General features: G+C 39.1%; 2 pseudogenes; both read left to right on the forward strand.

The window, feature by feature from the left end:
* The first annotated feature begins 966 nt into the window (after positions 1 to 966).
* Positions 967 to 1,989, forward strand: LOC149227868 (sphingosine-1-phosphate lyase pseudogene; annotated as a pseudogene).
* A 4,869-nt stretch (positions 1,990 to 6,858) lies between these two features.
* On the forward strand, positions 6,859 to 7,548 carry LOC149227869 (sphingosine-1-phosphate lyase pseudogene; annotated as a pseudogene).
* Positions 7,549 to 17,326: the final 9,778 nt, after the last annotated feature.

Genomic DNA, 17,326 nt, shown 5'->3' on the forward strand with positions numbered 1-17,326 from the left:
TTCAGTGCAACAATGTCACCTGCTGTGGAACGGTTAGCTCACAGGTATCTTAGAGATCCTGTTGTGGTTACCATAGGTACCGCCGGCAAAGTAATTGAACTTGTAACTCAACATGTGATGATGTTAAAGGACAGTGGAAATGTCATCAACAAAGAAAATATTTTAATTGCTAAGAATGATGAGAAAGGAAATGTAAGGAATGCAGTTGAAGCCGCTTCAATGTTTGCTGGCTTTAAGATTGTTCCGGAAACTAACCATGACATGCAAAATCTGTGTGAAACAGAGACTGCTTGTATTTCAAATAATGGACCTGTTGATGTCATTAGTATGAATGGTGGATTTGATTCTTTCTTGAATAAGTGGGAGCAGATTAATGAATTTTGTTTTGATCTGCATTTCAGTAATGCAAGTGAGGGGGATTCATCAGCAATGTTTGAAGTCCAAGGTTTGGCTGTTTGCTGGGAAAATTATCCGGTATACTATTATATTTCTCTAGAAGTTTTTTTTTTTAGAGGAAGATGGATGTGCCACTTTTCCTAAGAGTGAGGCAACATTGACTGGAATGTCTTTGATGTTGTTGCCTTCAATTGATATTGAAGAAGCTATAGATATTTGTATTGTAGCATGGCTGTTTTGGCCAGATGAACGCTAGAGCAGAGAAGCAGTTAATGATGTTCAAGTTATTGTGGCACCTTTATAGCTGCCAGATGCTCAAAAGGTAATTGAAGGGATTTCTAATACGACAGCAGTCGAGCTTGATATAATTGATAAAGATCATCTTCTACAATGTGTATCTGAGGTAGATGTTGTGACAAGCTTATTACCTGCCAGTTGCCACACGCCAAATTGCGCATGCATGCATTGAGTTAAAAAAAGAGCATCTTGACACGGCAGGCTATGTCGGTAAGAACATGTTAGATGCAAATGAAAGAGCTAAAAAGTGCTGGAGTGATGATTTTATGTAAAATGGGAACCCTCCATGGAAAGAAAGCAGTGGAACGGGCTTGGGATTATAATGGAACGCAGCAAGGTCAGCAACCAAATAACTTTCAGTCTGGAATTGGATCGAAATTTTCAAAGGATGCAGCCCAATACCTTAAAATCAAGCTATGGCGTGTACCGGTAAATGAAGATTTCCAAGCAGATGTAAAAGCAATCCAGCGTTATTTGAACAAGAATACGGTTATGATTGTTGGCTCAGCACCGGGTTTTCCTCATGGTATCATTGATCCCATCGAAGAACTTGGAGACTTGGTCTTGCGCTGGGGTATTTGCTTTCACGTTGATCTCTGCCTTGGAGGTTTTGTGCTTCCTTTTGCTCGCAAATTAGGGTATCCAATTCCACCTTTTGATTTCACTGTTCAAGGAGTAACTTCAATATCAGTGGATACTCACAAGTATGGCCTAGGGCCAAAGGGCACAAGTGTTGTGCTGTATCGCAATCATGAAATCAGAAAGCAACAATTTGTGGCTGTAACGGAGTGGTCAGGAGGTCTTTATGTTTCACCAACTATTGCTGGAAGCAGACCTGGTGGTCTTATTGCTGGTGCCTGGGCAGCTATGATGAGTGTTAGGGAGGAAGGATATCTGGAGGCAGTGAGAAAAGTAATGGAAGTATCAAAAACTTTTCAGGAAGGAATAAAGCAAATTCCAGAACTATTCATTGTGGGAAGACCAGACATGACAGTCATTGCATTTGGATCAGATAAGCTCGATATTTTTAAAGTGAATGATGTTCTGTCAACACGAGGATGGCATCTAAATGCTTTACAAAGACCTAACAGCATACACATATGTCTGACTCTTCAGCATACCCTTATAGCAGAAGATTGCTTGAAAGATCTGAAAGAAGCAGTTACAACTGTGCAAGAAAATCCAAGTGCATTTGAAGATGGCATGGCTCCAATATATGGGGCTGCTGGAAAGATGCCAGACAGAGGGATGGTGCAGGATTTGCTGATTGAATATATGGACAGTAAAGCATCTTAAGTTCTTTCCCCTCGAAACCAAAACAAAATTCATCACATGACTTTGGAATCCCTCTTACAAGTTCCAAATATGAACTTTTGATTGGAATTTACCCGTAGGAGGGGAAAAAACCAAAGAAGAAGATGTATCTGATTTTGTGAATGTCACATTTGTTACAAGGTAGCCCAATTCTCCTCACTATGATGGAACAGACACTCAGATGAACATTCGCATGACTAAGCTTGATTTCTTCTGCAACAAATGTACTGTTGTTTCTTTGATTGACTTTGGCATGGAACTGAGTGAATTAATGGAAGTCATATCTGAGAAAGCATCTCCACAGCATGATATGGCAGGTATTACAGTGAGGATGGTCACTGGTGACAGTATTAACACAGCTAAAGAAATTGCAGCGGAATGTGGCATTTTAACAGATGATGGTGTTGAAGCAGAAGATCATAAACCTTCTGAGGCAGTTATCTTTTGTTCAGGGATGAAAACTCAAGACAATGAACTTCGTTTTAGCCTCTTATGTCAGGCAGCTATTGAAGCTCCAAAGATTATTAAGCTCTCAAGCAGTGAACACTTTAGTGGACCTCATGGGGAGGGTTTTATTTTCATTGTCAATGATTGGCATACATCTCTTCTTCCTTGTTACTTGAAGACAGTCAAATTTTAGGAGGAAGACTGTGTTTTTTTTAAATTACTCAGCAGTTTCGTAGCGCGCTATGAAACTGCTGTAGGTGGTGATTTTAAACGCAGAGCTGCATACGAAAAGTTTTGGCTGGCACACCTGTCTACCAAGGAATCCTCCAGCATATCAGGAGCATGGTGTTACCCTATTCTCTTGGGTTATTAAAGAATTAAAGTATCCACTGCTGTATACTCGGTGATGGGGGACCAGAACCGAAAATTTAGGGATATTTCCGGCCAATACAGAACACATCGAAGCCTTCGGTATTCAAAGCCAGCATGGGACATTAATTGCCCATCTTATGCCATCTCAGCTGAACGAAGAGAAAGCCAGGTGTCAAAGCTGCAAGAGGGAATCTTCAACGAAGGAGATAGAATTAGAGTTATAATTAAATTAGGACTTTTTAGAACTTCAGTTAGTGCTGATTGTATTTAATAGGTTAGTTCAATAGCGGATAGGGGTAATCAATGGCAATCATCGAGCTCCCCTCATGCTGGAGGTGGAAGCTCTAAGCAGTTAGAAGTATGTGTCTATATAGAGCTGAATGATCTATGTAACAGGGGTTGGATATTTTATGAAAACAGAGTGCTATTTTGGCTTTTGTAAAGAACAGTTTGTAGTAATATAAGATATATGCCTTTCTTCTTAGGATTCATACAGCATTTCCATGTTCAAGATGTATTGTTTTACTTTGTCCTTCATGTCTTTTTTCAGTTGCTTAGAGGAGTAATCACTCAGAATTCACATATGTTGCTCTGACTTCTTGTACTCTTCTATGAACTGTGGTTTTATAAGAGTTATATTTTGAACATTTAAATGTCACATGCCCTGACTTCTATGTAGAGGAAATATCATTGTTTGTTGTAGCATGTTTGACTCCATAAGCCCAATGGATGTATTTGTATATTTGTCCAGCCAGCAAGTTCATTAAATCTATTGTACAAGAGTTAGCCCTCTTATCAACATTCAAAATCAATAACTTTTTCTTGAGAGAGCCCTCTCAGGCTAGGGAGGCTAATCCTTAGTCAAAAGCTTGGTCTGAAACAGTTACACAGAGTCTACCTGATCAGCAGCCCTTCAGTGCTTGATTTTGTGATAACATTTTGGTGCGTCTGCCGGGAGTCTGAAGATTATTCATTCCCGAAATCATGAAGCTGAGCTTCTGAAGGTAGCAGGAGTTCAGAAGGTTTTTGAGGCTGCAAAACTACCTTGGCGACTCCATTGTTGAAGAATTTGAAATTCATACATTCATGGTGATTCCACTGGAGTCATGAAGGACCCAGAAGCTACCATTCTTAGTTCAAGGTATGCATGCATAGATTTTTCAGGAATTCATGGTTTCCCAAATCATTTTCCCAAGGATGCATATTTTCTAAAGAATGGTCCAAAATTCAACGGTGAAGATTTGAGTTTAACCTTGAAGCATATATCAGATTTTTGTGAATTTGCACAGCTTCTTAGAGTTAAACATGAGGATGTTTGCATTATGTTATTCTATGATTCACTTCAAGGGAAATGCAAACAGTGGGTTGAAAGCTTTCCTGTCAAATCCATTAAGTCATTTCAAGACTTTTGGCTTATGTTTTTGGAGGAATGGATAGATAGGTCAGAGGTGGTGGCAAACTCTCCTTCAGTTGACAGTTTCAAACAATGGAATGATGATCATATTAATGAAGAAATAGGTGAAAATTTTTCTTTGTCCTTGTCCTCGTATCTAAAGTCATTTGACTGTAAAGCAGAGGATAAGATGAGATTTTTGGATGAAGTTGCTGAGGACATTGAGAAAGAAATTGAAGGTTTAGAAGGTCAAATTCAGGCATACAGTTTTCATAATCATGATCATTATTTTCAGAAGTTTTCTGTGGCAGAACGCAAGGAGACAATGTTGGTTCCTTTCTCTTTCACGATTGAGGAACTGAACACTGTTGTTGAAGATCAGTTTGCACAACCAGAAAGTTACAAGAAAAAACAAGCTGATCATGTATTCTGGGATCCTGTAGCTGATTACATGGAAGAGTTTTACTCTCAAGTTTTTCAGTTTTCCTATAAAGATCAGAGACAATTTCAGTGGCAGGGGTCATCACACTATCAGATTGGCTCTGAACTCCGATGCAGTCAAAGAAGTCAAATATCAGATAAAACAGAGGATTGGCTACATTGGAAATTTCACATTGATTGAGCTGAAGGAAGTTGAATTGTTAGAGTAGGTAGGTAGGTAAATGCAAATAAGCACAAGGTTAACTGAGCATTTTTCAGTAGATGTAGCTTTCTTTCTCCTACAGTCATGCTTGTCAAGTAAATTTCTGTTTGTCATAAATGGATAAGGCACTGGACCTGCGAGTTCTTAGTGTACCACAAGGGCACACTATCCCAAGTGGAGCCACTGTTATCACTGAAAATTCTGTTGCCAAAATTGCTCAAACTAGCTTAAGGACAAAGTGTTTTTGCAGCGTATAAATCTTTTAGCAGTTTCGCAACACAACCTGTTTTAGTGATTTCGTAGCGAAAAAAAAAACACCGACTTTGCACTGGTTGCGCTACGAAATTGGGGAATTATTCATATCCATAGCCAATATCTCACCCATATCACCTTTGTCTCCTATGGTTACTGTGGGAATATGATATATGCATAGAAAAGCCTGTTTCTGCAAATTGATGGTGAAGTTTGTAATTCATCTGAGTTATGGCTACAGGGTTGCTTGCCTTCTAGTGAGAGTTTAAAGCTTGCTAACAAAGATAAAAGTCCTCAATCAGCTCCACTGTCAATGACAGCTGATGTTAATAGAAATGTGGCTTTTGAATAAGGTGCTAATCATAAGAAGGAAAGCACACCGGTGTATAATACAAGAAAGGTTTCCAGTTTGAGAGTGAACGGTCTCATGCCAAGGATGACTGTCAGTTAAAAAATCCTATAGTCATTGCATTCAGACGGATAGGAAATTGCCCCTTACAGAATATATTGGTTTTGGTTTGAATTTGTCTAACTCTTCAAGAAACTGGACTGACATGAATGGTTATGAAAGAGTTTACAGCTTCAGATTTCTTTTCATGCAGTGCATAAAATGGTCTTTAATGGTCCTGGTGGATCATCATGATACAGATTGCATGATTGGCATCGGTTTTGAGCCACAAGTGTTGGAGTTTTAGATGCTATGCCTTCAAGCAACTTGAAGCTTGAGTATGAGAATGAGGAGCTGGACGAAAAGTGGATATATAGAACAACATGTATGTTCAGTGCAACAATGTCACCTGCTGTGGAACGGTTAGCTCACAGGTATCTTAGAGATCCTGTTGTGGTTACCATAGGTACCGCCGGCAAAGTAATTGAACTTGTAACTCAACATGTGATGATGTTAAAGGACAGTGGAAATGTCATCAACAAAGAAAATATTTTAATTGCTAAGAATGATGAGAAAGGCAATGTAAGGAATGCAGTTGAAGCCGCTTCAATGTTTGTTGGCTTTAAGATTGTTCCGGAAACTAACCATGACATGCAAAATCTGTGTGAAACAGAGACTGCTTGTATTTCGAATAATGGACCTGTTGATGTCATTAGTATGAATGGTGGATTTGATTCTTTCTTGAATAAGTGGGAGTAGATTAATGAATTTTGTTTTGATTTGCATTTCAGTAATGCAAGTGAGGGGGATTCATCAGCAATGTTTGAAGTCCAAGGTTTGGCTGTTTGCTGGGAAAATTATCCGGTATACTATCTTAATTTCTCTAGAAGTTTTTTTTTTTAGAGGAAGATGGATGTGCCACTTTTCCTAAGAGTGAGGCAACATTGACTGGAATGTCTTTGATGTTGCTGCCTTCAATTGATATTGAAGAAGCTATAGATATTTGTATTGTAGCATGGCTGTTTTGGCCAGATGAACACTAGAGCAAAGAAGTAGTTAATGATGTTCAAGTTATTGTGGCACCTTTATAGCTGCCAGATGCTCAAAAGGTAATTGAAGGGATTTCTAATACGACAGCAGTCGAGCTTGATATAATTGATAAAGATCATCTTCTACAATGTGTATCTGAGGTAGATGTTGTGACAAGCTTATTACCTGCCAATTTCCACACGCCAAATTGCGCATGCATGCATTGAGTTAAAAAAGAGCATCTTGACACGGCAGGCTATGTCGGTAAGAACATGTTAGATGCAAATGAAAGAGCTAAAAAGTGCTGGAGTGATGATTTTATGTAAAATGGGAACCCTCCATGGAAAGAAAGCAGTGGAACGGGCTTGGGATTATAATGGAACGCAGCAAGGTCAGCAACCAAATAACTTTCAGTCTGGAATTGGATCGAAATTTTCAAAGGATGCGGCCCAATACCTTAAAATCAAGCTATGGCATGTACCGGTAAATGAAGATTTCCAAGAAGATGTAAAAGCAATCCAGCGTTATTTGAACAAGAATACGGTTATGATTGTTGGCTCAGCACCGGGTTTTCCTCATGGTATCATTGATCCCATCGAAGAACTTGGAGACTTGGTCTTGCGCTGGGGTATTTGCTTTCACGTTGATCTCTGCCTTGGAGGTTTTGTGCTTCCTTTTGCTCGCAAATTAGGGTATCCAATTCCACCTTTTGATTTCACTGTTCAAGGAGTAACTTCAATATCAGTGGATACTCACAAGTATGGCCTAGGGCCAAAGGGCACAAGTGTTGTGCTGTATCGCAATCATGAAATCAGAAAGCAACAATTTGTGGCTGTAACGGAGTGGTCAGAAGGTCTTTATGTTTCACCAACTATTGCTGGAAGCAGACCTGGTGGTCTTATTGCTAGTGCTTGGGCAGCTATGATGAGTGTTAGGGAGGAAGGATATCTGGAGGCAGTGAGAAAAGTAATGGAAGTATCAAAAACTTTTCAGGAAAGAATAAAGCAAATTCCATAACTATTCATTGTGGGAAGACCAGACATGACAGTCATTGCATTTGGATCAGATAAGCTCGATATTTTTAAAGTAAATGATGTTCTGTCAACACGGGGATGGCATCTAAATGCTTTACAAAGACCTAACAGCATACACATATGTCTGACTCTTCAGCATACCCTTATAGCAGAAGATTGCTTGAAAGATCTGAAAGAAGCAGTTACAACTGTGTAAGAAAATCCAAGTGCATTTGAAGATGGCATGGCTCCAATATATGGGGCTGCTGGAAAGATGCCAGATAGAGGGATGGTGCAGGATTTGCTGATTGAATATATGGACAGTAAAGAATCTTAAGTTCTTTCCCCTCGACACCAAAACAAAATTCATCACATGACTTTGGAATCCCTCTTACAAGTTCCAAATATGAACTTTTGATTGGAATTTACCCGTAGGAGGGGAAAAAACCAAAGAAGAAGATGTATCTGATTTTGTGAATGTCACATTTGTTACAAGGTAGCCCAATTCTCCTCACTATGATGGAACAGACACTCAGATGAACATTCGCATGACAAAGCTTGATTTCTTCTGCAACAGATGTACTGTTGTTTCTTTGATTGACTTTGGCATGGAACTGAGTGAATTAATGGAAGTCATATCTGAGAAAGCATCTCCACAACATGATATGGCAGGTATTACAGTGAGGATGGTCACTGGTGACAATATTAACACAGCTAAAGCAATTGCAGCGGAATGTGGCATTTTAACAGATGATGGTGTTGAAGCAGAAGATCATAAACCTTCTGAGGCAGTTATCTTTTGTTCAGGGATGAAAACTCAAGACAATTAACTTCGTTTTAGCCTCTTATGTCAGGCAGCTATTGAAGCTCCAAAGATTATTAAGCTCTCAAGCAGTGAACACTTTAGTGGACCTCATGGGGAGGGTTTTATTTTCATTGTCAATGATTGGCATACATCTCTTCTTCCTTGTTACTTGAAGACAGTCAAATTTTAGGAGGAAGACTGTGTTTTTTTTAAATTACATAGCAGTTTCGTAGCGCGCTACGAAACTGCTGTAGGTGGTGATTTTAAACGCAGAGCTGCATACGAAAGTTTTGGCTGGCACACCTGTCTACCAAGGAAGCCTCCAGCATATCAGGAGCATGGTGTTACCCTATTCTCTTGGGTTATTAAAGAATTAAAGTATCCACTGCTGTATACTCGGTGATGGGGGACCAGAACCGAAAATTTATGGATATTTTTGGCCAATACAGAACAGATCGAAGCCTTCGATATTCAAAGCCAGCATGGGACATTAATTGCCCATCTTATGCCATCTCATGCCATCTCAGCTGAACGAAGAGAAAGCCAGGTGTCAAAGCTGCAAGAAGGAATCTTCAACGAAGGAGATAGAATTAGAGTTATAATTAAATTAGGACTTTTTAGAACTTCAGTTAGTGCTGATTGTATTTAATAGGTTAGTTCAATAGCGGATAGGGGTAATCAATGGCAATCATCGAGCTCCCCTCATGCTGGAGGTGGAAGCTCTAAGCAGTTAGAAGTATGTGTCTATATAGAGGAGAATGATCTATGTAATAGGGGTTGGATATTTTATGAAAACAGAGTGCTATTTTGGCTTGTGTAAAGAACAGTTTGCAGTAATATAAGATATATGCCTTTCTTCTCAGGATTCATACAGCATTTCCATGTTCAAGATGTATTGTTTTACTTTGTCCTTCATGTCTTTTTTCAGTTGCTTAGAGGAGTAATCACTCAGAATTCACATATGTTGCTCTGACTTCCTGTACTCTTCTATGAACTGTGGTTTTATAAGAGTTATATTTTGAACATTTAAATGTCACATGCCCTGACTTCTATGTAGAGGAAATATCATTGTTTGCTGTAGCATGTTTGACTCCATAAGCCCAATGGATGTATTTGTATATTTGTCCAGCCAGCAAGTTCATTAAATCTATTGTACAAGAGTTAGCCCTCTTATCAACATTCAAAATCAATAACTTTTTCTTGAGAGAGCCCTCTCAGGCTAGGGAGGCTAATCCTTAGTCAAAAGCTTGGTCTGAAACAGTTACACAGAGTCTACCTGATCAGCAGCCCTTCAGTGCTTGATTTTGTGATAACACCTAGCAGCAACTATTCTTTCTATCTTTGTGAGGGTTTGTTGGCATGCCATGACTGAGGTATAGGAAAGGGATACTGGTGGACTGAGTGGAATGAATCAATGAAAAGAATGACAGAAACAAAGGAAAATGATGGACAGCGTGGATACTTCTTTCAACTGAGGTCCGAAAGGGAAATGAATGACTAAGGAGTTGTATGAATCTCTGAAGGTATTTCTACACTAGTAGAGATACCTAAAAATTCCAAGCCTTACCTGATTCTGATGCTCCTTACTGCGATATTTTATTCTATTGAATGATCTTCTCAGGATCAGGCACTAGTTCAGCTAATGGTTTCTGAAGATATATCTGAACATGCGTCACCAACTACACCAGAACTACAATATGGAGTCGCCAAATGATGGTATTCCTCCAATGGAGTCGCCAGATAGATGATTACAACCAAAAACTGTGTTCAAACCTTGTCTATCATCAAAGCTTGAAGCTGTGTCGTTTTCCCAGGGAAGCTGAGCTTTAATTCTCCTCTCCCCGAAAACGGTGCCAATTAATGCTATCACCCCAAGGAACTCTCCTAAGTTGTATATCAGAGATGCTTAGGAACATTACAAACTCAAAAAAATGTTCGAAAATTGGTGGATGAATGAAAGAAATGTTGCATATTCAAGCTAGATAACCACTTCTACTACGTTTAACCCCAGAAATGGGTGAACACCCCCAAAATACAAGGCTTTAGACCACCAATTACTCACAGTTTTAAGAAAATGTGATAATGGAGAAGACTGACCACACCAGTAGACACACAAGACCCTGTGATGGCTGGCTGCAACCAGTTAAAAGGTCTGTAAATATATTTCCTAATGCATAGACAAGATGACAGCTCTCTGGCATTAAAATAATAGAAACCTGCATACAAATTTAATGATACATGATAGATCCAAACACAGAGGTGGGTTGACAGCCCCTCTAATGCTAAACATCAACAACACATGAATAAATGCATAACAGGCACAGCCTGGAACAAAGAAGAAGAAGTGGAAAGTAAGCAATTAATAGCAAAAGAAGCTTGTATTAGCTGAAAATGAAGACCAGATGTTGCAGGTATCACAGTAGTTACATTCTCCAGAAGTTGAAGCTTACAAAAAAATAACATTCATCAACCTATTACATTATGTCTTCTGGATATATATTGAGGTTGGTTTACAAAAATAGTCTGCTAAACTATGCGTGGAGGGGTCATAATGGACCACCAACCACATTTACAATCTGAAATGGGCCTTTGCTACAAATCTCAGTGTCTTAATGAACAAAATTGGCCTTTTCTGATGCTCTCTTGTCCTTCTTGATCAGGTGGAATGATTTATGGATGAAATTCCATGCCTGATAAGTGATTTTAACTACTCTTTCCAGTACTTTTCTTTCTCGGCCATGCTGCTTGTTAAATGCGGTTGCTGAGATACTAACTGTGTAGGTATAGGATGGTTGATTTTTTCGTCCTTCAGGTGCTCAAAAACAATCAAAGGAGTGAAGACAGTATGGTGGAGGCAGGCATAGGAGGAGAAAGATTAATGGCCGTCAAATCCACAAATGAAGGGCGGAGATCACATCGGGAGGAGCTATCAGGAGGTGACAAGGATGGAGCAACAAGGGCCATCAAATCTGGATGTGGCAAATATGACGGTGATCACAAGCAGAAGGTTCATGGACATTAACCCACGGGAGAACAGTTTTGGGAGGCGAGTGGTATTCCCCGCACCACCTTTGGACCCATGGCGGTTTCTTTATATAACAACAAGATCAAATACAAATACGCCACATGGCAGATGAAACCACCACCCCCGCAGGTTAACACGTGCGAGAGTCGCGCGATCGGGGGGAGCGTCCACTGTTAGATCTGGCGATGGACGCGATCAACGGCGGGGAGATGCACAATATTTAACGTTTGAGGAAAGGGCGGCAAAGGGTTATGGAGGGGTGTGTCACGTGGGCACGGGCTCATGGGTTTAGTGCCTAGGGCTTAAGGAAAAGGGGCCTAGAAGGGATTTGTAAAAGAATGGAGGAAGGCAGGGAATACCGACTTTCAAAGAAGGAAACAGAGACAACGGAAAGTGAGAACGGAGGTGAATATAGGTTTACGAAGGATTTTAGAAGAAAGTAGAAACAACGAGAGGTTAAGAGGTTGTGAGGAAACTGAATGATTAAGGAGGAGAATGACTACTGCGAGCACCCTTCTCGGTGCAAACTAACCACCAGTCTTGAATTTGACCCTTTTAAGGAGTGAAGTTTATAGCAGAGCTAACAGGAACCAGAAGAACTAGAAGAAGAAATAGATAATCCTATTTTAGAACCAGATATCTACTCCAAGGAATCCATCATGGCTGAAGAAGGAGAAGGAGGAGTACACAATGTCAATGGAAAACAACATTGGATTGGAGGAGGAGGAGGAGGAGGAAATAGAGGAGGTGGAAGAGGGGGTGGTAGAGGTAGAGGAAGAGGAAATCTAGAACCTTTTGGGTTCCCTATCCTTGATGAAGATACACCATTAACAATGAAAAACATCTTGCCTTCTATTCTCCCCAATTTTCATAGAATAAGAAGTGAAGAACTAGAGACATTTATCTTTGAATTTGAAGTATTATGTAGATCATATGATTATCTACATGATGCTCAAAAACTAAAATTGGTCCTTGCCACCTTAAAGGAATCAACATTAAAATGGTTTATGAGTTTAGAAACGAATTATATATGGACATGGGCACAAATGAAAGATGAATTATTAGAGAAATATAAGGATTATTATATGCCTCATAGCATTAAATATGTAGTCTTCAAAATGGTACAAAAAGAAGATGAGAATATTGAAGACTTTGTCAAAAGATTTGTTGATAATCTCAAAAGGGTGAAAATCAATAATCTGGATGAGGAAACTTTGGAAGCTCTCTTACTCAAATGCATTAAAGATGAGTGGATTGATCTTCTCAATCTAATGGGCAAAGGAGATATTCCTCAGTTACCATTTGTAGATATTTGTGATCTATGCGTACATATTTCAAGAGGTAAAGCAAGAACAGGGAAAAGTTCAAGGGATCCTCTTTTATCAAGAGTAAATAAATCTGCAATCGGGACAGTAAGTAGGGAAGAAATAGGTAGTTTTCTTGATAACTTTAAAACATATATTTTAGGGAGTCTCAGTGAGAAAATTGACACCCTTAAAATACAAAATAAGAAGAAATCTGAATATGCTGCATTATCCATCTTTTGTCCTAGGTGTAGAAAGAAACATGCTCTGAGAGAATGTCCTTTAGATTTAAAAAGCATAGAAAGCCGTGTTATATGTGTGGAAAATCACAATACAAAATAATGTCCCTCTATACTAGGTATGAAAGTTATGTTTAGTGAAGAAGAAATGCTAAATTATGTAGACCCTCTTTAGTTTATTGCCAAAAGACCATGGAAAAATCCTCAAACAAATAAAACTCAAGGTTTTAATCCTAAAAAATTTGCACAATCTTCACAAAATAATTGGAATCCACCTATGACATGGTGTTGGCTTAAGGGGGCCTGACCCAGGTTCAGAGTTGTTCCTACCAACCAAACAAACCCTAATTTATGGCCCTTTCGGCAACAACCTGCATAACGCCGTCTGCAATCTCACCCAAAGTAGTATTGGGGGATGCTAGAACTAGGTTTCTAGATCCAGGGATATGTGATAAGTGATTTTTAAGACTTGATTGCTCAAATCTACCTTCATGCAAACCGATATCCTTCTATGGATCATTATTGTAAATCAGGTAAATTGGCTTCTAGAGCTTTGTGAAGGTATATGATCAGGCTTTGCGGACCTTAAACAAACAACTTATCCACTTTTGCACATCAATAATTAACCCTAGATCTCCCTTTGCACAGATCTATCCAACTCATTAGAAAGCATAGTATAATTAACCCTTAACTTCGTGAAAACATATAATTACTTAAAAAATGCATAAATAAGATAGATTCAATAGTTTTGCACGACATTCATACATTATTTCATTAAAACATGTTATTGAGTGGCGAAATATAGTATAAGAAAACTTGACAATACTGCACTATAATTCTTCAAAAATCAGTCTTTATTCAATTCCAACATTCGAATTACAGACTTCTCCACTCTGCAATCTCACCCAAAGTAGTGTTGGGGGATGCTAGAACTAGGTTTCTAGATCTAGGGATATGTGATAAGTGATTTTTAAGACTTGATTGCTCAGATCTACTTTCACGCAAACCGATATCCTTCTAGGGATCGTTATTGTAAATCGGGTAAATTGGCTTCTAGAGCTTTGTGAAGGTATATGATCAGGCTTTGCGGACCTTAAACAAACAACTTATCCACTTTTGCACATCAATAATTAACTTCGCGAAAACATATAATTACTTTAAAAATGCATAAATATGATAGATTCAATAGTTTTGCATGACATTCATACATTATTTCATTAAAACATGTTATTGAGTGACGAAATATAGTATAAGAAAACTTGACAATACTACACTATAATTCTTCAAAAATTAGTCTTTATTCAATTCCAACATTCGAATTACAGACTTCTCCACTCTGCAATCTCACCCAAAGTAGTATTGGGGGATGCTATAACTAGGTTTCTAGATCCAGGGATATGTGATAAGTGATTTTTAAGACTTGATTGCTCATATCTACCTTCACGCAAACCGATATCCTTCTAGGGATCGTTATTGTAAACATGTTATTGAGTGACGAAATATAGTATAAGAAAACTTGACAATACTGCACTATAATTCTTCAAAAATCAGTCTTTATTCAATTCCAACATTCGAATTACAGACTTCTCCACTTTGCAATCTCACCCAAAGTAGTATTGGGGGATGCTAGAACTAGGTTTCTAGATCCAAGGATATGTGATAAGTGATTTTTAAGACTTGATTGCTCAAATATACCTTCAGGCAAACCGATATCCTTCTAGGGATCGTTATTGTAAATCAGGTAAATTGGCTTCTAGAGCTTTGTGAAGGTATATGATCAGGCTTTGCGGACCTTAAACAAACAACTTATCCACTTTTGCACATCAATAATTAACCCTAGATCTCCCATTGCACAGATCTATCCAACTCATTAGAAAGCATAGTAGAATTAACCCTTAACTTCGCGAAAACATATAATTACTTAAAAAATGCATAAATACGATAGATTCAATAGTTTTGCACGAGATTCATACATTATTTCATTAAAACATGTTATTGAGTGAGGAAATATAGTACAAGAAAACTTGACAATACTGCACTATAATTCTTCAAAAATCAGCCTTTATTCAATTCCAACATTCGAATTACAGACTTCTCCACCCTGCACACTCAGTTGTAGGGGTTCGCGCACTCAACTGTGGAATTACCAAGGCCTCCTATGCACTCAACTATAGTAGTGTTCCCCTTCTTGTCTAAGTAGCCTTCCTGCCTTAGCACTCACCCAAAACAATAAAACTCATTCAAACTTCACAACTCTTCATTCTCCGTTATTTCTAAGACTTTCTATGACTCAACTATTTATAGATTCCTTCCATACAATACCATGGTCCATGGACCATGGCAAAATCTTAAAACTGCCTGAAAACAAGTGGCTAAAACCCCTTTGACTCCTATCTAGTTGCACGCTCTGCATCCATGTTTCATAGAGACTTTACATTTTTTTCAAAAACTTATACAAAAATTGGGTTAACTAACCCCAAAATGACCCTAGGGACCCTATCCCAATAGGCCCCCAAAACGAAGATCATGACTCACCCTCAAGTCACTCAGCTGGCACCTCGATCTTGCTGCAAAGGCCACCAAATTCAACTTGTAACACTGTAACTTCAGCTACAATCTGTGTCGCAACCTACTGCACTTCTTCCACCAAATTTTTTGTTGTCAGGCCCTCCACTACTAGGCACATTGTCCTCTATGTTTGTTGTAGAACCTTTATCTTTTCTTGGAGTGATAGACTAGGCTAACAAGCTTCCTCTAGCCACGGTTGTAACGTAGCCTTTAGAAGGGCCTCTTTCCTCTACAATTCTTCCACCTATGGTTGCAGCTGCTTTCCTTCCTGTAACTTTGCAACGCATTGCACTGGCATCAAAGTGCCCACAGGCACTTGGACCTCATCATACTTCTGTTATGTTTCTCTAACATCAGTGTTTAGCTCCTGTAAATTTGGGTCGTCCTGTAGATTTGCCCATAAATCCATTTATTGGTCAAACATCAATGCACAATCAATGACTGCGGAATCCAATCTGTTGATGTGCTCCTTGATTGCTACTCCATGTTGCTCTTACACCTTTGGTAGAGTCATTGGCTACAACTTCAACTGCAACTATGCTATCTTCATTTGGAAGTCAAAAGTAACCCTGCCAACTTCTTTGTTTGGTTCACATATTGCAGTAGCCAATTTCCTTACTTTTGTCGAAGCTTCGGCATCCTCAGGGATGTTCAATTCTGGTATTGTTTTGCAGGCCTATTCTATTCCTGTCATCCATCATGCAACCTCCCTACCACGTTTTTCACTTAGTCGGGCAATGTAGTTTATAGTCCCACAATCCCTTGCAACTACCTGGATTATTGAGACTATCCTACTTCCATATAGTCATTGCACAGGGGCAGGATCCCCTATGTACAAATTCAATCTACTTCAGTTTACTTTTCCAAAGAATGGTTCACCATTCATCTTCGCGTGTTGAACTGCACCACCATCCGTGATCTTCTTAATAACCTACGACCCCAACCAGTGCATTCGAAACTTTCCTGGAAACTTCGTGAACTTGTTGTCATATAACAGCACCAAATCATCTACCTTTAACATGCGCAGATTAATATGTCGATCATGTCATGCCTTCTCATGTTCCTTTTGCATTTGCTGTTGAAATCCTGTAAGGAAGCGGTCTTTTGCTAACTCCATGGTCTATGCAGGTCTTTCCTCCAAGGTCTGACAATACGCCATCTCTATCAATGTGGAAATATGCAAACTTGACACAATATACTCCATAAGCATTATGACCATTGACTTCAATTCCATAGACCAACCTAAATGATGTTTGTCTTGTCAACTTCTTTCAGGTCGTCCTATAAGCCCATAACATAGTAGGTACATGCATGTCCCAGTGATTCCTCTGCGTGTTGCATACCTTTGTCAATGGATGCTCCAAAATTTTGTTAAAAGCTTCCACCGTTACATTCACTTGTGGGTGATAGGGCGTGCTCTTCTGATGATACACCTGGAATTTTTCAAGCATCACGCTGATCATTTCATTCAAAAAATGTGTACACCTATCACTCATCAAAATCTTAGGACAACCAAACCTCATTAAGACATATTCAAATAGAAACTTCGCAGCAGTGGTCGCAGTACAATCCTTCACTGGCTGCACTTCTGCCCACCTGGTTAAATAAATAGTTGCAGTAATGAGATACCATGCGCTTGTCTTCTTTCCTGGTGGTTGTATTGGACCTATAAATTCAATGGCCCATTTCTCAAATACCTGCAACAAAACTTGGGGATTTAAAGGAAATTAATCCCTTTGTGAAGGCTTCCCCATCCTTTGGCAAGCATCATGTGCCTTAGAATCCTTGTGTAATGTTGGCCACCATAACCCAGCACGCAAAATCTTCTATGCGGTTTCTTT

Source organism: Pinus tabuliformis, chromosome J, assembly GCF_031772625.1.
Source record: "Pinus tabuliformis cultivar Carrire ecotype Pingquan chromosome J, CPIR1, whole genome shotgun sequence".
Taxonomy (NCBI): Eukaryota; Viridiplantae; Streptophyta; class Pinopsida; order Pinales; family Pinaceae; genus Pinus; species Pinus tabuliformis.